Raw genomic sequence first — 26,542 nt, forward strand, 5'->3', positions numbered from 1 at the left:
ACATTGCCGTATTGCTGCCTGCTCTGGGTGCTTAAAACTGAGAGGTTCCAAGTCAGAGAGGTTCTCAAGGAGGAGGCTCAAATGTTCCAGGAGGCCAACCAGATCTGCTGACAAGAGGTCTCTCTGGGCCAGAGAGATAAATGTGAGTCACCAGTGACAGATGGGAATGGAGGAGAAGAGAAGAGTCTAGGCTGTTTTTGGGAACTCCACACTGAAAGGCCGCAAGGCACAGGAAGACACTTACAAAGTGAAAAATGAGGGAAGTTAGAAATAAATTCAGGAGGCGTGTCACTGAAGCCTGTAGAAGAAGCTGTTTGCACATGATTATCTCACTAGACACAGAAAAGGCTTTCAATAAAATACAACACCCCTTCATGTTTAAAACACTCAATCAACTAGGCATTGAAGGAACATGCCTCAAAATAACAAGAGTCACGAGGATGTAAAACCCACAGCCAACATCATACTGGGACGGGCAAAAACCAAAGCATTCTCTGAAAAACTAGCACAAGACAAGGATGCCTTCTCTCACCACTTCTATTCAACATAGTATTGGAAGTCTTAACCAGAACAATCAGGTAAGAGAATGAAATAAAGACATCCAAATAGAAAGAGAAGAAATCAAACTATCTGTTTGCAGACGATGTAATTATATGTGTAGAAAACCCCATGGTCTCAGAGCAACAGCTCTTCCAGCTGATAAACAACTTCAGCAAAGTTGTAGGATACAAAATCAATGTACAAAAATCACTAGCGTTCTATGCTTCCAACAATAGCCAAACTGCGAGCCAAATCAGAAAGGCAATCCCATTCACAATTGCCACAAAACGAATGAAATGCTTAGGAATACAGCTAACTAGTGAGGTGAAAGATCTCTATTAGGATTACAAACACTTCTCAAACAAATCAAGAGACACAAACAAATGGAAAAACAACGCAGGCTCCTGGATAGGAAAAACCAGTATCATTAAAATGGCTGCTGCCCAAAGCAATTTACAGATTTGATGCTATTCTTATCAAATTACCAATGACATTCTTCACAGAACTAGGAAAAACTATTTTAAAAGTCATATAGAACCAAAAAAGTGCCTGAATAGCCAAGGCAATCCTAAGCAAAAAGAACAAAGCTGGAGGCATCATGTTACCCAACTGCAAACTATACTATAAGGCTACAGTAACGCAAACAGCATGATGGGGATACAAAAACAGACAGATAGACCAATGGGACAGAATGGAGAGCCCAGAAATAAGGCCACACATCTACAACCATCTGATCTTCTACAAAGCGGAAAATAACAAGCAATTGGGAAAAGACTCCCTATTCAATAAATGGTACTGAGATAGCTGGCTAACCATATGCAGAAGATTGAAACTGGACTCCTTCCTTATACCTTATACAAAAATCAACTCAAGATGGATTAAAGACTTACATGTAAAACCCCAAACTATAAAAACCCTGTAAGACAACTTAGGCAATATCATCCTGGACAGAGGAGCAGGCATGGATTTTATGACAAAGACGCCGAAAGAAATCACTACTAAAGCAAAAATTGACAAATTAGGATGAATTAAATTTAAAACTTTCTGCACAACAGAAGGAAACTATCAACAGAGTAAACAGACCCATACAGAATGGGAGAAAATATTTGCAAACTATGCATCTGACCAAGGTCTAATATCCAGCATGTATAAGAAACTCAAACAAATTTTCAAGAGGAAAAAAAACCGTTAAAAAGTGGGCAAGAGACATGAACAGACATTTTTCAAAAGAAGACATACATGTGACCAACAAGTATATGAAAAAAAGCACAATCTCACTGATCATTAGAGAAAGGCAAATCAAAACTACAATGCGATACCATCTCACACCAGTCAGAATGGCTATTACTATTTAAAGTAAAAAATAACAGGGTTTGTGGAAAAGGAACACTTATACACTGTTGGTGGGAGTACAAATTAGTTCAATCATTGTGGAAAGCAATTATGAGCCAGTTCCTTAAAGAGCTAAAAGCAGAACTACCATTTGACCTAGCAATTCCCCATTACTGGGTATATACCCAGAGGAATATAAATCATTCTACCATAAAGGCACATGCACACAAATGTTCATTGCAGCAGTATTCACAATATCAAAGATATGGAATCAACATAAATGCCCATCAATGGCACAAGATAAAGAAAACATGATACATATACACCATGGAATACTATGCAGCCATAAAAAGAAATGGGGTGTATCTTTTTGCATGAACATGGATGGAGCTGGAGGCCTTATCATACAGCAAAACAACTCAGGGAACAGAAAATGAAATACCACATGCTGTCACTTATAAGTGGGAGCCAAGTTATAAGAACCCATGGACACAAAGAAGGACACAATAGACACTGGGGTCTACTTGATGGTGGAGGCTGGAAGGAGGGAGAGGAGCAGGAAAGATAACTGTTGGGTACTGGTCTTAATACCTGGGTAATGAAATAATATGTACAAACAGACCCCTGTGGCGTGTGTTTACCTGTGTAACAAACCTTCACATGTAGCCCCAAACCTAAAATAAAAGTTAAAAATTCCATTGAGTGAGTGGAACACTTTGGTTTGTAAGAAAAAGGCACATGGGGGCGGAAAAGAAAGGCACATGGAGCTTATGAGACAAACTAGTGTGGTATATGAGCTTTCCCTTATTGCCTCCCTCATACCTTGTAATTTGTAACAGAAGTCTCCCTCACTAGATTCAGTTTTAGAACAGGAACATAGTTTATTTTTGTTAAATCAATCAAATAAATTCACCAAATACTGCTAAAAAAAAAAAAAGATGTCTGTTAGGTTAAGAGAAAGGGAGGCCGTTGGTGACCTTAGCAAGCTATATTTGGGAGAGTGATGGGGGTCGTATAAGCTGGACTGCAGTGGGGAAGAGAGAATAGAGTGGAACAGAGGTAGCTGAGTGTATAAAACTGTTTGAGGAGTTTGTGTGAGGTGTAGGAGTAGGCACCTGTCACTCTTTTCAGTTGTCCAGTAACTGCATCATCTCTTTTTGGAGAGCTCTCTACCTATAGTCTTGCTTAGAGAAGCAGAGCCTGTCTCACATTACACATGAGGAAGTTACCAGATAGATACAGTACCTGCCTTCCCAGCTGGCCTTGAGAGGTGATGAGCATGAGGACCAAGGCCCATGTATCCAAGTGTTGTCCCAGACTCAAAATCAGGAACAAGTGAAGCACAAGAGGAATGTTTTCTGAGAGCACTGGTGGCTGTAAAATGATGAGTTCCTGGAATAGCAGAGCTGGCTACAGTGGTGTGAGCAGGGCTCACCGTGGCACCAACAGAAAGGGAAGTGGTGGTAGTGGTATTGGTGATGGTGTTAGTGGTGGTGATGGTGGTGGTGGTGGTTGTAATAGTGGTGGCGATGGTGATGGTGATGGTGGTGGCAGTGGCGATGGTAGGGGTGGTGGCAATGGCTGGGGGGGTGGTGGTGATGATGGTGGTGATGGAAGTGATGGTGAATTATCTATATCAGTAAATAAAATGCGAAATAAATAGTAAATATATATAAGTAAATAGTAAATGTCGTAATCAAATGAATTTATCATATTAAATAGAAAGTAATAAATGAAATAGTAAATAATGTCGAGAATAAATGTCAGTAATAAAATGTAAATAATCATATTAATTAAATATAAATAAAGTAAGTAAAATATAAATAAATAGAAATAAACAAAATGCTCAAATATTAAGTAAAATAAAAATGAAGTAAGTAAGTAAATGTCGTAATAAATGGTATAAATAATAAATGTCAGAGATAAAATAAATGAAGTAAAAGTAATAAAGTAATGAAGTAAAAGTAAAATAAAGTAAAAGTAAAAATCCCTGGTGAGTAGTGATGTGGTGGTGGTGGTGGTGATGGTGGTAGTGATGATGGTGGTGGTGGTGGTGATGGTGGTGGTGGTGGTGATGGTGATGGTGGTGGTGATGGTGGTGGTGGTGAATTGGTGATGGTGATGGTGGTGGTGGTGGTCATGGTGGTAGTGTGGTGGTGATGGTGGTGATGGTGGTGGTGATGGTGGTGGTGGTGGTGATGGTGGTGAGTGATGGTGGTGGTGGTGATGGTGATGGGTGGTAGTGATGGTGGTGGTGGTGGTGGTGGTGGTGGTGGTGGAGGTGGTGGTGGTGGTGTTGGTGGCGGTGGTGGTGATGGTGGTGGTGGCGGTGATGATGGTGGGAGTTGTGGTGGTGATGGAGGTGGTGGTGGTGGAAGTGGTGGTGGTGGTGATGGTGGTAGTGATGGTGGTGGTGGTGGTGAGGTGGTAGTGATGGTGGTAGTGATGGTAATGGTGATGGTAGTGATGGTGGTGGTGGTGATGGTGATGGTGGTGTGGTGGTGATGGTGATGGAGGTGATGGTGGTGGTGGTGGTGGAAGTGATGGTGGTGGTGATGGTGGGTGGTGATGGTGGTTGGTGGTGATGGTGATGGTGGTGGCGGTGGCGATAGTGGGAGTTGTGGTGGTGATGGTGGTGCGGGAAGTTGGTGGTGGTGATGGTGATGGTGATGGTGTGGTGGTGGTGGGTGGTGATGGTGGTGGTGATGTGATTGGTGGTGGTGGTGATGGTGGTGAGTGATGGTGGTGGTGAGTGGAGTGATGGTAGTGATGGTGGTGGTGATGGGTGATGGTGGTGGTGATGGTGGTGGGGTGGTGAGTGAAGGTCGTAGGTGATGGTGGTGTGGTGGTGGTGGTCTGTGGTGGTATGGCAAGGTGATGGTGGTGGTGATGGTGGTGATGGTGGTGAGTGATGGTGGTGGGTGGTGGTGATGGTGGTGGTGATGGTGGTGGTGGTGATGGTGATGGTGGTATTGAGTGATGATGGTGGTGGTGGTGGTGGGTGGTGGTGGAAGTGGTGGGTGGTGAGTGGTGGCGGTGGTGGTGGTGGGTGATTGGTGGCGGTGGTGGTTGGGGTTAATGGTGGTGATGGTGGGTGGTGGGTGGAAGTGGTGGTGGTGGTGTCGGTAGAAATAATAAATGTAAATAAATAAATAAATGCGTAAATAATAAATGTGTAATAAAATATAAATGTCATGCATGTCATTAAAATAAAGTAAATATCATGTCATAAATAAATAAATGTAATAAATGTCGAAAATGTCGTAAATAGTAAATAAAATGCAATGTCATAAAGTAAATATCCGTAAATATCTCGTAATTATATAAATGCATGTCGTAAATAAATGCAAATGGCACAATGTCAAAGTATAAGTAAATGTCATGAAATAGAAATAAATGAAAATAAAATAGTAATAAATGTCGTAATAAATGAAAAAGTAAAATGAAGTAAATGCAATGCATGTAAATGAAAGTAAATAATAATAAATTAATAAATAAATGAAGTAAGTAATAAAGTAAAAGTAAATGCGTATCGTAAAGTAATAGTAATCGTATCCCGAGGTGATGGTGGTGGTGGTGGTGGTGGAAGTGGTGGTGGTAGTGATGGTGGTGGTGGTGGTGGTGGTGATGGTGGCAGTGGTGGTGATGGTGATGGTGGTGGTGGTGATGATGGTGGGAGTTGGGGTGATGGTTGTGGTGGTGGCAGTGGTGGTGGTGGTGGTGGTGGTGGTGGAAGTGGTGATGCTGGTGGTGATGCTTATGGTGGTGGTGGTGATGATGGTGCTGATGATGGTGGTGGTGGTGGTGGTGGTGATGGTGGTGGTGGTGTGGTGGAGGTGAGGTGGTGGTGATGGTGATGGTGATGGTGGTGGTGATGGTGGTGGTGGTGTGGTGATGGTGATGGTGGTGGTGTTGGCAATGGCAAGAGTTGTGGTGGTGATGGTGGTGATGGTGGTGGTGGTGGTGGTAGTGATGGTGGTGCTGATGGTGATGGTGGTGGTGATGGGGTGGTGGCAGTGGTTATGGTGATAGTGGTGGTGGTGGCCATGGTGGTGACAGTGATGGTGATGGTGACGGCAGTGATGGTGGTTGTCGTGTTGGTGCAAGTGGTGGTGGTGGTAGTGGTGGTTTTAGAAGCAGACCCAAACTGGTTTCCCCAACCTCCTGGCAATTCTGTAAGCCAACCAAGTATCTATGCACCTATTAACTATGTATGTATGTATGTATGTATGTATCTATAGCTTTTAAAGTACACTTTATTGAGGTACAAGGCAATGAATTTTGAAAAATATGTACACCTATGTGACCACTTTTGTAATCAAGATATGCAACACTTCCATCACCCCAAAAAGTTGCCTTGCACCCTTTTGCAATTCATTTCCCACCGACTCCTAGTCCAAGGGAACTGCTTATTTGTTTCTATATTTATAGTTTTTCCTATTCTACAGATTTATACAAATTCAATCAATATTGGTGTATCTGACTTCTTTCCCTCAGCTTAATGTTTTCGAGAGTCATCCATATAGGTGTGTGCCTACCTACACTAAACATGTTTATCTACAGTAGTTAATTCTTTCTTGGTGCTGGATCATATTCTGCAGTATTTAATATACTGCCTGTGCTTATCCACTCACCTGTTGGTGAATATTAAAGCCATGTCCAGTTTTTGGCTACGATGAATAAGGCTGCAATGAACATTTGTGTACAGGTCTTTTTGTGGACATATGTTTCAATATCCTTTTAATCAGTTCCATTTTTGCTTAAATCAGCAAAGGTTGGCTCCTGTTACTTGTAGCTAAGAAATCTGACTGCCATAGAATGAGAGAAGGGAAATTAGCTGGCAGCTGGAAGGGGATGTTAGGTCACAGAGAGAATTTTACTTTTAAGGTGTAAAAGACTTAAGCATGTTTAAATATTGATGCTCATAATCTGGTTGAGAGGGAGCTGTTGAGAAGAGAAAATTGATCTTGTGAACCCCTGCAAAGGTGGGAGGGGGAGGGATTCCAAAGCCCAGGTGGCAGAAATGTCTTTGAAGGGGAGCAGAGGCAGGGCCTCAAGTGGAGCAAGGGGGAATGAGGAGAGGACAGGAAGGTGGGTATGGAGGGAGGGTAGCAGGAAGTTGAGGAAGCTCTCATCTGAGGTCTTCAACTTTTACTAGGAAGTAGGAGGCAAGGTTACATACTGAGACTGAGGGAGGAGATGGATGTCAGAGTTCTGGGGATGGGACAGGTATGCAATGGTCATTACAAGGAGCTCAAGAGGGAAGTGATTGCAGAAATAAAGCAGCAATGCTGGGCAGCCTTGAAAGCCCAGCGGAGGCTGGTGACTATAACATAGAGTGATACCAACAGCTCCACTGTTGATGTCCCAGCAGAGCTGAGGCCCTTGGAGACAAGCTTGGGGAAGGGGGTGAGGGAATGGGAGATTTTTCCAAGAGTTAAGGGCCTGTACTGAAGATCCCTGCCCTACTCCCAGGATCTAACACGGCACCCTGAGATGTATTCTGTTCTAACATTAATATTTGTTGAATTGATGAATGAGTTTAGAAGGCATGAAGAATGAGAGCTTAGCATTGGACTGGTACCCCCTCCTTGTTGTATAGAGAGAAACCCTGATGTACAGAGAGGGTAAAGGACTTGGCCAAGGTCACATGGCAAGCCCATGACAAGGATAGGATTTGCCTTCGGGTCTGTCTGATCTCAAGTCCAGGGCTCTTTTCATGATTGAAGGGACAAAGAGGTCTGCATTCAAATCCTGTCTCCACCAGTGGCTCGCCATAAGACTTCAGGCAGGTCACTTAAGTGGTGGAAAGTATTATTCACTCCATTTTGTTGTTGTTGTTGTTGTTACTTTTTAAAATTTTTTAAAATTTTACTTTAAGTTCTGGGCTACATGTGCAGGTTTATTGCATAGGTATACATGTGCCGTGGTGGTTTGTTGCACCCATCAACCCGTCATCTAGGTTTTAAGTCCCGTATCCATCAGGCTCCATTTTATAGACGTGGATACTGAGTCTCAGAGACATTAAACAGGAAGCCCCGACTATGTCACTGGAAACAGGTAGAGCAGGATTTCATGCATTCCTTTGTTTAGTCGATATTTATTGGTTACTGGGGTAGATTAAATTTTGGGTCCCAATTCTTCATTCCATTGTAATAGGATCACACACCCACAATCTTTGCCATGTACTTTTGCATTGAGAAAAGTACTTTCTCCTTGCATTGATGTTGGCTTAGCCATATGACTTGATTTGGCCAGTGGTAAGTTAGTGGATGAAACACAGCAGAGAACGTAAAGGAGCTCGTGTTTTGGTGATTTCCATAAGAAGAGCATGCTCTTGAAAGCCACTGCCCCTTCAGCCTGCCCCAGAATGAACACACATGGGCTAGACTTAAGCTCAGCTGCATCCTGGAGCCCAGCCAGCTGCTCTTCAGTGTGGACATCATCACCCAGCTGAACCCGGATTAGAACTGCCACACTGAAGCTGGCCTGCAGTCAGCATCTGAGCAGGAGAACAAATGTTTACTATTGTAAGCCATTAAGCTGGGTGGTTTGTTATGCAGTATTATTGCAGCAGTTACTGATATGGGACTGGGTCCCATGCTAAGTGTAGACTTGGCTTACAGAGATGAATCAGATGCTGTCTCTATTCTCAGAAGTTCACAGTTCAGTGGAGGTGGGGATTTTTTTTTTTTTAAACAAATTCTTATTTCTAAAATTCGTATCTAAATCTAAGAAGCAAATGCAAATTTGTTCAATGCTTCTTTTAAGGGCAGCCTTAGATTATCCTTGGAAGATGAAACTGACAAATGAAAAAAACACTTAATAATTTCTGCAGTTTACAAACATCAGAATTTATTTTGGGATAACAAGAGATGGGTGAGCTGAGAAGCTGTCTTTACTGAATGATGTCATCAAACAGTATATTTGATGGGTCCAAAGACAAACGTCTTTGGCAACTATTTTAATGAATGAGATTAACTTGATACTTTATCCTAGAGTTGTATAGAAACATGGATGTTAATGATTTGAACATTTTATTACTTTTTTCCCCCAATGTATAATATGATGTCTTTGCATGTTAGTTTGCAAAGTGCTTGAAGCAATTTTCATCCAAATGCGAGTGTTTGGTGAGGGTTGAATCTGCTGGACAAATCCATGGCTGTGTGAGCACCTGCACTCAGGCCATGTGTGGCCCTAAGTCAGGGACTTAGTTTCCTCATCTGTAAAGGGGATAATACCACACTGTGTAGGGTCATTGGGGAGATTCACAGAGGCGATCTCAATGCAGCACACAGCACCGGCACAGTCCCACCTCCTCTACACCCACCTCCCATCTCTTCTGTATGGGACGAGCTTCCTTGCTCTCTGGCTCCATCAATAGCTTGCAAGTCAATTTCCCTCTCCAGGCCTCAGTTCTCCATCTGTAAATCCAGCAATACCACATTGATTTATGGCCCCCTAGACTGCATAGCCCTTGAGAGCCAGGCCTGTGTTTGACTCACACTCACAGCATCCCTAGGATTTGCCCAGGGCTGAGAGTATGATGGGCTGAGTCAATGCTACTTTTCATGAATATTATTGTTTTGGTAGAGGTTTGTGTCACTACAACCCAGAGTAACACCCTTAGTAGGGCAAGGGTGTAACGTCCATGGTTGAGAAAGCTTGCTGTTAACTGGTGGTCCACTCATATGGACCAGAAAGAAAATTCTTTACTTCAGCCTTCAGTCATATCCTGAAAAGCATGTGCTATTTCTCTGTGGGTCCTCATGGTCCAGGCAGGGACTGACACATTGTATACATCTGAGATCTGGCCAATGGGTCAGGTCCCTGAATTGAGGTTTGAAACCAGCCTCAAATTTTCCTATACCTATTTATTTAATCTATCTATCTATCTATCTATCTATCTATCTATCTATCTATCTATCTATCTATCTACCTATCTATCTATCTACCTATCTATGATAGGATCTCACTCTGTTGCCCAGGCTGGAGTATAGTGGTGTGATCATAGCTCGCTGCAGCCTCAACCTCCTAGGCTCAAGCAATTCTCCCAGCTCACCCTCCCGAGTATCTGGGACTACAGGTGCCCATCACCAATGCCTGGCTAATTTTTTATTTTTTGTAGAGACAGGGTCTTCCCATGTTGCCCAGGCTGGTCTTGAACTCCTGGACCTGAGCTATCCTCCTGCCACGGCCTCCCAAATTGCTGGGATTACAGGTGCGAGCCACCATGCCCAGCCTAAATTTATCTATAATTATACACATCTCATAAAAATATGTAACCCTAATTTCATCACAAACAAAACTTTTCAACATTCATAGCACAAATATTTTTTTGAGAGCTGGCTCTGGGCCAGACAGTGGAGGCAGAGCAGTGGAGATGCACAAAAGGAGTGAGCCACAGGGAGCTCCTGTGGTGGTGGTGAGTGCTGACCTCAGGCACAGAGAAATCTGCAGTACGATGCCAGGTGGTGACTGGTGATACGAAGAAAACTAATACAGGAAAAAAGATAGAGAGAGTCTTGGGGGCAATATTTTATATGAAATGACCAGGGGAGGCGTCTTTGAAAAGGTGACACTTAAGCAGAGATGTGAGAGGAAGTCAAAAAATGTCTAGGGAAGAAAGTTCTGGGCAGAAGGAACAAGTGCAGAGCCCTAACACCGGAAGATGCTAGGGATGTTTGGGAAGTGACAAGGGGAAGGGGGTACGGAATAATGTCAGAGGTAACTGGATCCTGGCAGCTCATGGAAAGCAATGGTGATTTCATTCTAACTCTGATGGGAAAGCACTGGGAGCTCAGAGCAGGGGAATGCCGTGATCTGATTTACATTTTAAAGGATTTGTGACCTTGTGGAGTGTAGACTGGAGTTGGTGACCACAACAGCAACAAGGAGACCTGCTGGGAGGCTTGAGCGATGAGTGTGGCTTGCTCAGGGTAGAAGCAGTGGGGGATGAATGTGGCCCATTTCTGGATATGTTCTGATAGTAGAAGCAAGAGGATGGAAAGGATATAGGGAATGCGTGGGGAGAGTGATCAGGGTTGACTCCACCATGTCTTGTCTAAGAGACCAAGTAGATAGTGGCACTATTTCCTGAGGTGGATGCTGGAGATCTCAGGGAAGACATCACAAGTTTGGTTTTGAATATGCTGCCTGGGAGATGCTTTCTGACCTCCAAGTACAAAGGTCTCAGTGGCAGCTGAGTGTCAGGGGAGGGGTGGTCTGGAGTGTAGGTTTGGGATTCAGCAGAGTTATTTAGAGCCATGAAATAGGCTAAGGTCACTGCGGGAGTGAGTGTGGACAGAGAAGAGGACTTAGACCAAGGGAGCCATTAAAAAAAAAAAAGATCTGGCTACCTATAAATATCATTACATTAGTCAGACTGTCATGTGCTGTAAGAGAGGGCAGGTATTGTAGTGTGATGGGGGTTGGAGGAGGAGGAAGATTCTCTGAAAGATGGAGTTGGGCTGGGAACTGGGATGGTTAAGATCTGGACACAGCAACAATTTAGGTTCCAATTTAGGTCAGCCCCTGGTTTAGGGTAGTTGAGAAAGCACAGGTTTAGAGTCTTATGAGTCTTATTCCCACCCTTGCAGCTACTTCTTAGGTGTGAGGTCTGGAAAAGGTAACTCACCTTCAGAAGCTCAGTGTCCATGTCTATAATACAGGTTCAGTAGCACTGATCTCTTGGGGTCACTGGAGGAGAGAATGAGACAATTTATGTACAGTACCCTGCATGGGAACATGATAAAAATGAGGCCCTAAGATAATAGATGTTAATGGGTATCAATGGGTGTTTCATACCGGCCTTTTCATGTGAAATGTGAACTTGAGTGCCAAGTTTGTGAATCAAGGTCCTACTTTAAGTCAGAGATATGTCACTTTCGAGAATCTCTCATGGAGAATCCTTTGATAAAATGTACCACCTCAAGGTGGTGGGTGCTGGATGCTGACTTGGTTCTCTCTGGGCTCCAGAATCTGGACTCTGATGATCTATCCAGTTAAGACATATCCACATAACAAAATTTGCAGGTTTAAAAAAAAAAATGACTCAGAACTTTCATTTGGGGAGTGTTTGAGCCATACTCTAGAATGAAAGTTATACACAGCTTACTATGTACTTCACAAAATCATATTGAATTGCCCTGAAGTGCCCCAGCAGTGGCTTCTGAGATGGGTCTCCAATGCCTCCTTATAGATAAACTGGAAAGAATGATTGCCATGGTACCTGAGGGCAGAATCCCAGTGATGGTCTGGTTTGAATTCCTTTTTTCCTTGCCCTGCCTGGTGCTACTTGTGTGGCCTACTCTAGTGGCCTGGTTTCCAAATGTATCCCTCTATTGATCCAGTTGGACTCATTGGGGCACCAAGAGAAAATAACTTTAATTTTTTTTCCAACTCCCCCTGCCCCTTCGCCTGGTTATATGGCAGACCCCTTCCCCATCCCTGGCGGCCTCTCATGTAGATCCAATAGCTCTCCTTGTCACTCTCAGGGACACTATCTCCTTTTCATGTATAAAAAACTCTCATCTGATCAAAATCAATCTAAATTTTTCACCAAATTCAAAGTGTTTGTTTCCCCTTAGCTCAGGGCAAGCCCAAGCCTCTTGTCCCCTCTGGAGGCTGCTTCTGACTCCTGCAGGGATGGGTGGGGAGATGAGATAAAAGGAAAGGAGGACATCAGTGCCCTCTGTGTGGAGACATCCAAATGCTAACTCTTTCCCTGATTAGGGGCTTATATGTGGGGTTTTTCAGAGCCACTGTGTTCTTCCTTGGTGTGGGCAAAGCTCTCCCTGGCTGGTGTCTTCCAACCCCCTTGCAGTTTCTGCTCTGACAGTCCACTCCTCATACCCTGAGGATGGCTGGCCTCAATCTGGCCCATCGGTTGGCTTGTTGGCAAAAGGTGGGAGGGTGGGGGCATATGAGGTTCCAAATCAGTTTTGCTGTCCCTCAGCAAGTCCTGCATGAGTGGACTGGCTGCCTTCTTCTGAATGGGAACATACTATCTTCAGCTTTGGAGCCTCAGATGTGACTTGCAGATAACAGAGAAAGTTCCAAGTAATATTCTGTTATACAAGATATTAACTCCTTCAACTCAAATGCTCAACTTTTATCTTCAGCATGGAAGAATGGTTAAGTCTGCAGTTCTGGAGTCTGACATTGGCTGGGTGACCATGGGCAAATCTTTTAACCCTTCTGGATCTCAGTTTCCTGATCTGTAAAGCCGGGGCAATGGCCTTCACTCTCAAGTATGTTGTTTAGATTGATTTGTTCTTTAGGTGCCAGGTGGTACATAGCAAGCCCTCAATAAATGGAAGCCCTTATTTGTATGTTTCTGAGGAGTCCTCATTTCTTCCAACCTAGACTGGATGTCAGTGCTTCTTGCTAATCCAGGTACCATTTCCTGCTGCCATTTGCCTGGCCTGTGTGGCTGTCTTTGATGATAACACTTAGTGTATCTTGAGCATCGCTATCTTATTTACATCTCACAACAACGCTGCAGGATACATATTATCATCATTCCCATTTACAGATAACAAATCTGAGATTCAGGAGAAGGTTGAGTCACTTGCACAGGGGCAAACAGCTTGTAAATTGCAGAACTGGGGTTTGCCCTCAGACCTGTCTGATCTCAAAACCTGCTTGTTCTACCACCCATTTTATCTCCTTGATTATTTATCCTGTCTTTTTGTGCCCTCTGCCAAGAGCAACTCTTCTGCACTCTATGTACATAATAGCGGATCCTTCTAATGAAATCACTTCCTGCTTGGAGCGCACCCTGAAAATGGATCCCTCACTGCCCAGTAAAATGATACTTCCTGTGTTACATAATAACAAATTCCCAAAGCAGATTTATAGAGGTAATACGGACTCCATCCACTTCCTGTGTATGGTTATTCAAGCTATATAAAGTTTCATTCTCATGAAAAGCATCCAGTTACTGTTGGTTCAGTACTGGTGTCCAATGCTGGATTAGCCAAGAAGGGAAAGGTGTTTTCCCATCTTAAGCCTGGAATCTATTTTGAGTGTAAGACAGGTAAAAAAAATTACTGCCAATGCCAAGATGTATGTAGTAAATACCTGTGAAAGGTCACCGGAAGTTAGTGCCATAGGAACTTAAATGTGGGAAAAATCAAGTGGCTGGATGGGTGGGGAGGAATAGGGAGGAGGTTACAAAAGGCTTCCTGGAAAATCTGGGGCTGGGGCTGAGCATTGAAGGCCAGGTAGAATGTGGAGAGGCGAAGGTGAGAAAGACATGTTTGGTGTGTTTGCAGCAAAGGAGCAGGGGACCAAAGAAGCGGGAGCCCAGCATGGGTGCAGAGACTCATTCTTCCAAAATAGTCTCTCTTTTACAATCGTGAGCCTCTTTGCTCCCTGCGTGGAGATTTTTATGACCCCATCCATCTGTTTGCAGTCAGCCTCAGGTTTGCTTTGAAATTCAAAAGCTGAAAGGGAAGTGTTATATTGGAGCCAGAGCAGCAGGCTGGGCAGCTTTCTCGGAGGAGGAGGGAGCGGCCTCATGGAGCATTAACCACTGCAGGCAAACACCTCTTCTTGCTGGCCTGAGTCCCTGTGAAGTATGGGACCAGGAGCGCTTAAAGGGGCAGTGGATGACCAGCCAGGAGGAGCTTCCAGCACGGGTCTGAGCTGGCAGCTTTATGCTCACCAGTAGGCAGCCCGTGAGCGTGCATGGCCAAGTGTGGAGATTCAGGAGACCTTCAGCTGGGGCTTCGTGCCCGCTCTGGATCAGTCCGGCCTGTGTTTATTTCTCTTTCCTGCTCTGGCAGACGGGCCTGGGCCCGCTGGGAGAGTTGGCTCAGCCCTTCCTGCCTCCTGAATTCCCTGGCCCAGCTACCACCCCCTGCATTCCTTAGGAGCCTCAGTGTCCCAGAGAGACACAATTTTTTCCATGCTCTTGAATAAAAGACGTTTAGGGACAGTCATTGATCAAATTCAAAATCCACAGTCTGGACTTCCAAGTCCTGCTCCAGACCCTCTACTTCTCTCAGTTCCATGTGCTCTAAGACCACATTCTTGCTAACATGCTTTGCCCAGCGCCTCCTCTAGCACGTCTCTCCGTGCTATCCTTCTCTGTCATTCATATAGCCACCAATGGTCCATAGCCCCCACCCCCTCTTGAAAGTCCTGCTGGATGGCTCCATCTTACCCAGCCTGTCCACGCCCCACACTCCCATGGCTGTCTTTCCTGCCTCCCCTTCTGAGTAACCACTGAGCCCACTCTCTATGCCCCACCCACCACTTACTCTGGCTGCACCTTCGTGCCTCTGCCCGAATGTGTGTGGAACGCTCCTAACATGGATCTGGAGCTTCTCATCATGTCCTGGAGACTTTAAAGGGCCCCTTCGAAAGAGGATCAAGCTGCCAGGCTGGAAGCTGCTAAGGGCAGTAACTAGTTGTTGGGCTTTAGCATTTGATGCAAATTAATTTTTTAGAAGGGATGGCTTCAAAACTTGGAAGTTGAATTCAGAGGTAAGAGGGTAGAGAAAGATCTTGGAATCCTAACCTATCAAACTTAGAAGGCTCTTCAAAGATCATCTGCTCTAATTGCTGCATTTTTTGAATAGGGAAACTGAATCTCAGTAAGGAGATGTCATTGGTCTAATGTTATTTATGAAGTCAGTGGCAAAGCAGGAACGGAACTCTCTTTGGGTCCTGAATTAGTCAAAATCTTTCACTCACAGCACTTGAGGTTCTTGAGTGAAGCTTGAAGGATTGTGGAAATTCAGGGGCACATGCTTCTTCCCTCTTTCAAGAACCATAATAACATGCATTGAAGTTGATTTTGCAGATATAAAGCACTTCAGGCCTGTTGTCTCAGGTCTCGCCATTACAGCTCTATAAAGTACGTCATATTTATCTCCATTTCCCAGATGAGGCTAATAATACCAGGGTTAAGTGACGTGCCCAAGGAAAAATAACCAGTGGGAAGCCAAAGAGGGTCTTGGGCTCAGGCCTGTTGCTGTTTGCAATGTGTCACTCTACCTCCCATTCCTCGAAAGGTGCTCCACTCTTTTAGAAAATCATGCAGATTTTCTAAAGCAGGGGCTCTTTATCCTTTCAGACCCAGGGTCCTGTTTTATCACAAATACTTTAGTGTCCCTTCTGTACTGAAATGAAATGTATGAATAATATAACACTCCTACACATATGATTTTTAAAAATTAATTCAATGCCCTAACTGTAAGGAAAAAGAAATAATAGCTTATAATACAATAATATGTAATTTGGTTTGTCAACACTTGGGTACATTAACACTTGTAGACATAATGTAATAGTCAAACTTGTACTTAACTGCTGAGTCACCCTGAAAGTGACAGCTAAAATACCAAAGAGTACAGCTGTGGGTCTCTCTAACACCTGGAATACACAGGCATTTTTGTTAATAAGGTGGCACTCAAAAATAGTGAACAACTCTTGGTAAAGTTCAGAACAAAACGAAGCACATTCTTCTCTCAATATACATGGCAATTACATTCCTGTAAGATTTAGTGCATATTAAACCTTTACAAACAAATACTACGTGTTTACGTAAAATGGATTCAGGTTCTAGGCTCAGATAATTACAAATGATTTTTTTTTCTCCTCTAATGAATGTTTGGCAAAACTTGAAAAAATTGTGCAGGATGGGGGATAATTCTTTATGTGGGACTTTTAGCAGGTCACTAAGTGTCGCTGGCCCGTGACCACAACTACCCGCCCCACCCCACCAACAACTGTATGAAAGCCAAAAACTCCCCTACAAATTCCCAAAGCATCCTGTGGGTGGTGATACTACCCCTGCTGAAAAACACTGATTTGGAGGTTTTCTCTGAGAAGCCAGGCATGGAAGAGGGAAAGCTCAGACCCCTGTTGTACCTAGATGCTTGGATCTCTCTCAGTTTTGCTTTTGATGAACATAATTTAATACTAACCTTGGATGATATTTAGTCTTCAGACTTAAAATTAATGCAATAAATGCTAACCAGGTGTCCTCTATTTTAAATACTGTTCATCCAGGGGATGGAAAAATGAATATGACCTGGGTTCTGCATGCACAGCTTTCCCTTTATAATATTCTAAGGGTGATAAGCCATATGAAACCCATCATCTAAGACTGGATGCATACAAAGGCTGGGGCTTCAGGAGAGGTGGAAATGTGAGCCCAAGGGACCAGGGCAGGCTTTTACGAGGAAGCACAAATTAGATGAGGCCTTGAACACCAGGAAGGAAGTTTTCAGGTAAAAATAGGGGGAAGGAGCAACTAGCTGTGGAGGAGACAGTGGGGATGGAGATGGAGTTGGGAAACTGCAGGTATGTTCAGGGAGCCTGAGTAGCTCTCTATGGCTGGAGCATGATTTTAGGGGAGGCGAGGAAACACACGTCTGGAGAGATTGGTTGGGCAAACTGGAGAGGTCCTGGGAGGGAGGATTGCTGGGAGGGGAAGGGAGGGAAAGAGGAAGCAAATGCACATTATTGAGGAAGGTCCCCAGTCCTATGGTAACCATCACATACTGGATGGATGCTACTCAGTGTCTGCCTCCCCCACTGAGCTGCAGGCTCCATATTTCTCTAGTTGGACTTGGCACCCTGCAGCCTCAGGTTTGGGGTGCGGAAGGCTTTTGAAGCCAAGGTGAACTAGACTCTTTGGGTCAGTTCTCTGTATCTAGGTGAGCCAGTGTGCTGAGGCCAGAAGGGGGACCTGGGAGTCTGCATTCCTGGGTTGGCCTCTGACTCACACATGCCAAGAGGCCTTGGATGGGTCTGTCTCTTGGTGGTCCCCTTATCTGTTCAGTGAGGGGCCTGAGCCCAGAGAAGAATCATGTCCCCTCCAGCTCCCACGTTCCCACCTTGTTCTGTCAGGTCATCTGTTTAGAGCCCCAGGTCACAGCCTGAGCAGCACTGCCCTGCCCCCTGGTGGCAGCTGCTGGATGGCAGGAGAGCCAGTAACACCTTCCAAGTCCAACCCCACTACCGCAGAGGTTGGCCCAAGTTTCAGTGTCTGTCTTTGGGTATGGCTGGGGTGGGCCATTCCAGAGCAGGGGGTTGGACAACTTGGCAGAGTCAGTTCCTTCCCAGGGGACTCCCAGTAGTGCCTCCAGTGCCCTCCCGTGACCACCTATCATCACTGAGGAAAGTCCCTGGGACCCTGCGTCCCCTGACCACAAGCCCAAGACCCCGACTGAACCTGGACAACCTCTGGGGCAGGGGTGCAGGGTGAGAGGCTGAATGTGGGGAGACTGGCTGGTCCTGGACGCAATTTGTGTTTTCAGGTCTCCCCGGGAGGAGGAAGACTGCTGGCCCCAGGAGCTGTCTCCAGTGGCCCGTCCGTCTTGGCCCCTCAAGCCAGGCCCCAGCCTGTGTTATGGATCTGAACCAGGCCTCCTCCCTCTTGCTGAGACCCTGCTGTGTTCTGACTCCAGCCAGTCCTGCCTCTCTCTGTTTCCACCCATGCTTGTCTGTGTTTTTCTGCCTCCCCACACAGGCCTTTTCCGACGACTCCCTTTCATTCTCTCCCTTTCTCTCTCCAGGGCCGTCTGCCTCTTTGCTTCTCTGTTGCTGTCTCCTACGCATCTTCACTCTCTCTCCATCCATCTTTCTATGTGTTTTTGTCTTTTTTGCTTATCTTCTCCTTCATTCCTCATCCCCACCCTTGGTCACCATCCTGCTCAGCCCCCTTGTCCCTTCCTGGGCCTCAGGGCAGCGGAAGTGAGGGAACGCTGGGAAGGGATGTCTGGGGACCTGCAAGTCCCCAACCCTTCCTTGCCTGGGAACTTGTGTCTTCAGGTTGGGAATTTTTATCAGTGTTATTTATTTATTTGTTTGTTTGTTTTATTTTTGTGGCTGATCAGGGAGGAAGAAATGAAAACTAAGAAAAAACAAAACAAAACAAAACCAAGAACTGTTTTGCAAGCCCAGAACCAACTGATATGAGACAGGATTTTACGAATATTTTCTGAAAATAATTTCATTTTACGATACCGTAACAGTGGCTGGCCCAGTTCCCCTGGCTGGCTGGCTGCTATGAGCAGCAGCTAGAGCCCCTACCTCCTCCCAGCCCAGCCCATCCCAGCCTTCATTCTGTCCTGCTGGCTAGGCCAGGGTGCTTCCTCTGTCGCAGCACCCCTAGAAGGTAGTTGTGAGGTGGGGGCTTTCTTGCCTGCCTCAGAGAGCCCTGCAGCTCCCAAGTCCCTTAGCTCATGAAAGCCCAAGGCTGGCAGGTCTAAGTTTGTTATTCCCATCTACCCGCAACCCAGCATTGCTACTGCAAAGTACCTGGTTAAGACACTCTAGGACACCCCACTCTGTGGCTGAGGTTCTAAGCCCTCCCAGAGTGCATGGGTTCCCTGGGGCTCACACACTTGTGATCTTGGCCTCCAGCTTGCAGCCTCTGCTTTACCTCATGTCTACTTGGGTGCAGTCAGCCCCTTCCATGGTACCACCCTGCTCCGTTCCAAATCTCCACAGGCCATGAGAACCTAGTGGAGACTGGCAGAGCAGATCAGGGTGGGGTTCTCATGGCTGCTATGAAAATGACTGCTATTGGCAGGTTTTCTCCTCATCAAGGAGACAGGAGACATTCCTCCTCCTTCAGTTTCTCTCCATTTGCCTAGCTCCCGACTTCTCGTCCTTCTCTCTTGATTCTTTCTGTCCCCTGCTCTCCTTTTCAGGAGTAAAATGATAAAATTCCTATCCCAGTCATAAAGAATTTCTTCTCTCTACCTCCTTTGAGATGGGAGACAGTGGTTTTCCTTCTTACTTCAAGTCCTAATAGAAGCAGTCTTTCAAAGAAAGATGCTGCTCTTTCTAAAAGGAATTTTAGTGAATACAATTTGCTCCACTTTTTGCTCCTTTTATGCAAATAAGGAGACAGAGGTCCGAGAAGGGCAGAGCTTGCCCAAGGTCACACAGCAGGCCAGCTGAGCTGGGACTGAAACCCAGCACCTGTGGTCCTCATCTCAAGAGTCCGGCTGCTGCAGGACATTGTCCGATGGTTCCTCTGAAGGGCTAGGCTATTGAACCCTAGATGTTCAGGGGTGGGACAGAAAGACCTCAGAGAATGTAGAAAGATGGAGAGGGAGTGAAGACCTGCTGCCATATGGAGAGCAGTGTGTCAGGAGCTCTGCGGAATCCCTTTCTCCTCCCTCAGCCACCCATTCTGTCATGTCTGAGAGCCTATTTCTGGGCCACGGCCTCCCCAGGGAGTAAGTAAACTGGGGACTACAGCCCATAAGAAAGGACAAGACCTCATTTGTTCACTGAACTTCTGGGTGGATTGGTGACAGCAGCCTGCCTCCTGTGTGTGAGGGGCAGAGAGGACAGGGGTCATGGCCGCAGTAGGAATCCTTACACCATTGATGTCAACTTCTAAAGTTCATCATCAGGGGTGGTGGGGAGTGGGGCAGAGCATCTCTGGATCTCTGCCCAGAGTCTGGTGGGTGGCACAGAGGTCTGGGCAGGCTCCTGGACAGGGAAGACGCTTACTGCGTTGGGCCTCAGTCGTGTCCTGACTTTGTCCCCCCGCCTGTGAAATATGGATGCTGGATGCCTTCCTTCCCCACCTCACGGGCCACGTCCCACACCTGACATCATGGAATTGCTGGATAAAAATGAGAATAGGCTTGGAGTTGGACTACTTGGGTTCCCAGCCTGGTTCCGGCATTTATAAGCTATGTCGGGTTACTTAACCTCCCTGTGTCTCAGTTGCTTCATCTGTAGAAGGAGATAAGGAAGAGCAGCCACGTGAGTGAAATGATTTAGTTTTTATAAACGCCTAGAACATTGATGCATCACAAATGCTCAACAAATGTTAGCTTCCAGTTGCATGGTTGTCGCCGCTATGTGCAGGTGGGGCCACTGTGTGGAGTCCATATTCCTCTTAGTAGGAACCAGAAGAACTCAGTAAACATGGGCAATAAATCAACTCAGGTAGAGGCTTCTGGGGCTTTAGAATAGAGTCCTCTTCCTCTTTAAACTTCTCAGTGACCTGTCCCTCCTTCCCTCCAATTCCAGTGACCAGGTCTCTCCCGGGTGAAACTTGCTGCAGGAATACCTTGTGTGGATCCCGGTCAGCTGGCACTGGACGGTATGATGTGCTGTGATAGAACAGATATGACATGTTGTATTTGAAGTCTTCCCTTCTTTCTTTCCTCTTCGTTTACTCCATCATTCTTCCACAAGTCCCCGCTATATACAGTGTCTATATGGCATACATAAACCACTGTGCTGAGGCTGACTTCACAGACAGGCAACCTGTGGTCCTGGCACAAGGAAGCCAAGGGGCAGAGTGGGCACTGCAGATCATCTCAGCACAACCTTAAGTGCTCCGAGGACAGCGAGCTGTGGGAACAGAGGGGAGGCATGGCTTGGGGAGTTGGGGAAGGCTCTGTGCAGCAGATACCATCGGAGGTGGGTTGTGCAGGATGTGTAAGAGTTCAACAGAGCAATGGGCGAGGCATAAAGAGGAAAGACTGGCAGTGCTGTGGGAACAGCAAGCGCAGAGGCGGCGGGTGGTGAAGCGAGGGATGGAGTTAGAAACACTGAGGCTGGCAGTAACTCTGGAGTGTGGAATGCTGGGGGAAGACTTGGCAAGAGGCGGCTTTCTTGTAAGAGGCATGGGCAGGGACCAGATCTTAGAGGGCCTTGTGTGACCTTTGTCAACATCGAGGAGACATTGAAGAATTTTCAAAGCAAGGGAGATATATGGTCATTTTTGTTGGTTGACAGTGTTCTCCGGCTGCCGAGGGGAGAGTGGACTGGAGGGGCCTGGCTAGGTGGCAGGGGCTCAGGTAAAAGGTCTGGACCAGGGTGGAGCAATGGGGATGGGAGAGTGTGTAGGAAGAGCTGATTGGGAAGAGTCAGTAGGTCTTGGTGGGTGAGAAAGGCAGAAATAGGGAGACTCCAAGCCTGAGCCCCAGGTTGGAGCTGTGTTTAAAGTCCCTGAGCAGCTCCTTCTCCACATCGCTGGGCAGCTCAGTCTGGCTGGGGAGAGGGTATCTGGACCTCATTTGGCATGAGGCCTCTCAAGCCATCGGGGTCCTGCTCAAACCACCCTCCCAAAACCTGCCCGACTGTGCATGAAAACAGGGCTCGTTCCAACTCCTCTGCTCCACTGCAGGCCTCGGCCCTCACAGCAAAGGCAATTTTCCTGAACGTTCCCTGGCAGGAAGAGGGGAGCTGTCACACAGAAACACTAAGCCATTGAATTCATAATATCTTTTATTAATATATTATGCTACAAAAATATTTTTGGCAAAATAACATTAATAGCATCTTTCTTTGTCTTCTGTTATACTCTTAAAGAACTCTTCATGATAATTCACAGAGGTGAGGGGCAGAGGTGATAAGAGAACAACATCATGCATACCTTTCAAATACATGAATCTGAAGCCTGTGTTGCACAGTGAATCAAGCTGGGGACAAGCTCTGTGAGGCTCAGGAATGGGGCAGGGGCTCTGGCTTCCTCTGTTCTGGGCTAATGCCTCCTTTGGCTGAATCAGCCCCTGCCCACCCCAGCCACTGGGGACCCAAGATGTCTGAGAGCCCTTTGTCCCTGGCAGCTCACCGGAAACATCTTAGACTTGGATCCCGTTCAAAGCCCACTTTCCCCACAGCAGGACTGGGATGAAGGGGGCCTTCGAGGCATGCTACTCTGTCACCTTTCCCGCCTCCACATGCTTTCAATCCCACGGCAGCCTGTGGGTCCTGGGAAGAAAGCCAAGCACCTCATCTCCACGGAGGCCCAAGATTGTCCACGTCACCCCTGCCCTCCAGTCCCAGAACCGCCCAGGCAGGAAACAAGGTCTTCATTTGACAGACGAAGAAGTGAAGGCTCAGAGAGGGACAGGAACTTGCCCAAGGTCATCCAGCAAAGTGAAGGGGTATCCAGAGTATTTCCGGAAAGGAAGAGCCCAGCTCCCACCTGGAGAAAGGATGAGGATAGCTGATGCTCCCTGGAAAGGGCCAGGTGGGGGGTCAATCAGTTCTTGTAAACCCCTTCTTTCCTCCCCTGGGGTCAAGGAAGGGGGCAGAGAGGGAAGGAGCTCTGGGATGGCCAGCTGCGGGCCTGGGTTCCAGTCCAGTCCTCCCCCACCTTTCAGAAGTTCCCCTGCCCAAGGGCAGCAGCAAGCCCAGCTGGGTTGTTGAAGGGGGCACTGTGAGGGGTGGTGGTGGTTGTGGGTGGAGTGGGGAGGCTGGACTTATTCCTGAACCTTACTGGTTTAGACAGCCAGCGGGGTGATTTTTTTGGCTGCTCAGATGAATTTCTGGAAAAATAACAATGTTCACAGAACCTGAGCATTGCAGAGCCAGGAGGGACCCTCAGTGTCATCTACACCAGGCCCTCGCCAAGACGTCAACTCTCCTGCCACATCTTCAGCCAGTGGGCATACTGCCCCTGCTCAAACACTTCTCCTGATGGGAAACTCGCCACCCTCGGGGGCTCCGGGCCATCCCCGGACAGCTTTGGTTTGCTGGAAATTATTCCACTGGCGGAGCTAAGGTCTGCCTCTCTCCTTCTTTCCTGCCTTCATTCCTTTCTTCCTCCCCTTCTTTCTGCTTCCTTCCCTTCCTCTTTCTCTGTCTACACATCTGTTGAGCACCATCTTCGTGTCAGATGAGGATACAAAAACAAAATCCCATGACCTCTGACATTAAGCTGCTCACAGTCCAAGAGAGGAGCAGATACACAACTAGATAGTCACAACACTGGGCAGTGGGTATTATGATAGATGCTAAGAAAGCACAGAGGAATCAGAGGGGGCTTCCTGGAGGAGGTGCTATCTGTGTTGCTCCTCAATGGATGAGCAGTTACAGGGGAGAGAAGGGAGTTTCCAGGGGTAGGGAGCAGCACGTGTGAAACATCCTGTCTATTCCAGAGATGACTGCACATCACGCTGGCCAGGCACAGGGTAAGAGACATGAGAGACATGGCTGACAAGGTCAGCAGGGTTGGGTCATGAAGGGTCTAGAGAACCCTTCATGGGTCAGGCTGAGGACTTTGGTTCTTATCTCACAGTCACTGAAAAGCTATCACCCCAGTCCCAATTCTGTTGTCTGCCACACAGGATGCCATCAAAGCTGCAATTCCCTGGGAGAATTTCTCTTGTCCTTCACAGCATTTTTAATAGACTTTCCTTTTGGTAGAAAGACTTTCCCTCCTCTTTGGGATCCACTGTGACAATGGCACTGGGCTGGAGATTAGGCAAGTGGGACAAGGGGCCTGAGCACCTAGGCTTGCCCAGGTCTAGCTGAGGCCAGGAAGTTGTAGGTAACACAGTATTTCGCATGAAGGAAATATGCTTAGGATCTTTCAATGCAAGGACAAATTTGCTCATAGCCAGCACAAGGTTCCATGCTTCCTAGATCCCAGATCTTTGACTCTCAGGCCTGGAGGTGCCCTCAGCACCCCTTTGCAGCTCCCTGGCAGCCTGATTCTTCTCCTTCCACTGTGGATGACGGGGCTCTCCCTGTCTTCGTCTGGCTGCTGGCGCATCAGACCCAGCACTGAAGGAAGACCTGGGAACATGGCCATTCCGACATGCCCCAGAGAGCCCTTCATCACACAGTCAGCTTTCACGAGAGATAGAGGACCCAGGGCCACACTAACATGCTGCTCCACCTTAAGCAAATCACTTCGCCTGCTGGGTCTCAGGCCTTTCATCTTTCCTGCCCACCTCATGATCAAACAGAAAAGTCTAAGAAGTGCACACAAAGTTCTCAGAGGAGCAGGAGCATTTTATGAGGCTAGGCACGAAGAACATTTCTTGAAGAAATGTCAGTAAGTGGTGGATAGATCGTGCCAAAGGTGTGGGTGGCTGCTTATGGAATGGTGGTGCTCTGGCCTAGGATGAGAGAATTCAAGTACCCTAGCCATGCAGATTCCTGCATATGTGTCTCAAGTCTTTTGGGTCATAAGTCAGTAAGTTTAGTTCATTTTAGACCCTGGCCAACTGGTGGTCCTCAGGGATCAGTGAACTTTGGCACCAGATGTCTGACCATATTGGCTCTTGATCTCCTATAGGTACATGCCTACTCCATCAGTTAGTCCAGCCATCTTTCTTTAAACACTTGAATTAGGGTAAGGGAGATTTTAGGATCCCCTAATCTGCCCAGAGGAGGGATGTGGGAAAGACTAGGGCTGAATCTTCCTGAAGTTAGGGGCCAGGACGACGTAACCTAGCATTGTGCTGCTTGTCCCATCTTGATAATGAGTTCCTCTGGGCCAAGGAGAGTGGCTAGATTCAGCTCCAATACAGAGCCTGGCATTGCGTGTGCTCAATAATTACTCGCTGCATTAATTTACCTTCTTGGCCCAGTGCCTGGCACAGATCTGGGCACACTGTCAGGTGCCTGGACTGTTTACCCAAATGCTTCATCTTTAATTAACCTCAAGCTCCATCTCAATACATCTCATGCCATACTCTGCCCCAAACAGAGAGGAATCTGGCCGTGTGTTTCTAATTCCTTTACACTTATCTCATCCAAATAGTGCTCTGCACGATCCGTTTGATGTCCAACTTCTGAGCCTGCTTTATAAGTCAGCTAAGTCCCTTCCCGCTCAGAAATAGGAAGTCGCATTTTTGCCAAGGATAAACCAACTCCAGCCTGGACTGAGGTCAAGTTCAGTTTAGAGCATGGTGCCCACGGGGCTGGCTGGGCCCTCTGAGACAGACCTCCAGTCTCCTGCCAGGTCTCAAGCTCAAACACGTCCATCAGGGCTGAGCTGTAAAGAATTCAGCTGCCTGCCAAGATGCCCGTGGGACTCCTGACCATCCCATGAGCTGCCCAGAACTGTGCCATCTCAGAAGGGAGACAGCTGCCAAGCTGGGAAAGATGGCACTGGGGCCAATCAGCTGCCATCAAGCCTGCCAGGGAAACCCGCAAAGCTGTAAAGCTGGGGTGCACGGGGCTGGGAGTCAGCAGGCCCACTAGGCTGTGCAGTCTTGGAGACGTGTCTCCCCTCCGTGGGCCTTATTATTCCTCCCACTGTTACTATTATCCATGAAGCGAAGGGTCCTTTCTGCTGTCAGGTTCCAGGACTCTGTAATTACTGAGGCACCTGCTCTGCGGGGTTTCAGGCCTGGGAGTTAGCCCACCTGGGTCCTCTGTCTCCTCAGCCACCACCTTGAGGAGCAGAGGGGCTAGTCTCTCAGAGTCCCTGTCACTTGCCTCCCCACTTGGCTGCTGTGCCTCCCCAGGTGCCCCACAGCTGTGCCCGTCTCTCAGCCTTTGATTTGCCAGGAAAGCTTCTCATGGGCTCCAAGATCTGGCGAGTCAGGACATGCAACACGTGGCACATGCTGTTGCCAGAGCCCTTTGGCCAGAGGGGCCAACATACGCAGCCAGCCAAAAGGTCTCTTGGTGGAGTGAAAGCTTGTGCTGGCCCTAGTTTGGGTGAGATCTGCCTCCCTTGGAGCTTCCCTGGCAGACAGAACATGGCAGAACAGGGAGCAGGAGGCAGGAATTGTTTTGCATCACACTGATCTGGGGCCACATCCTGGCTGGCGGATCTTCAGCAAGTCCCTTCACCTCTTTGGGGGGCTCAGTTTCCTCATCTGTGAAATGGGGATAGTAACATCTCACGGAACTAGCACGAGGATCAGTGAAGCAAGTGTGCAAAGTGCTTGCCACACTGCAGGCTTTGGACAAATGGCAGCTCTCATTACTA

General features: G+C 46.9%; 1 protein-coding gene and 1 pseudogene across 2 annotated transcripts in view; both read right to left on the minus strand.

Annotated features, from left to right (window-relative positions):
• LOC116274211 overlaps positions 1-5,955 on the minus strand; it is a 12,528-nt pseudogene extending 6,573 nt beyond the window's left edge.
• A 16,722-nt stretch (positions 5,956-22,677) lies between these two features.
• Positions 22,678-26,542, minus strand: part of TRABD2B (TraB domain containing 2B) — a 229,714-nt gene continuing 225,849 nt past the window's right edge. The window contains exon 7 of one of the 2 annotated variants that reach the window (XR_004185069.1): positions 22,678-22,826. The gene's annotated coding sequence lies outside the window, so the exon portion shown is untranslated. The remainder of the gene's footprint in view (positions 22,827-26,542) is intronic. The other variant, XR_004185068.1, reaches the window with a different exon arrangement.

Source organism: Papio anubis, chromosome 1, assembly GCF_008728515.1.
Source record: "Papio anubis isolate 15944 chromosome 1, Panubis1.0, whole genome shotgun sequence".
Taxonomy (NCBI): domain Eukaryota; kingdom Metazoa; phylum Chordata; class Mammalia; order Primates; family Cercopithecidae; genus Papio; species Papio anubis.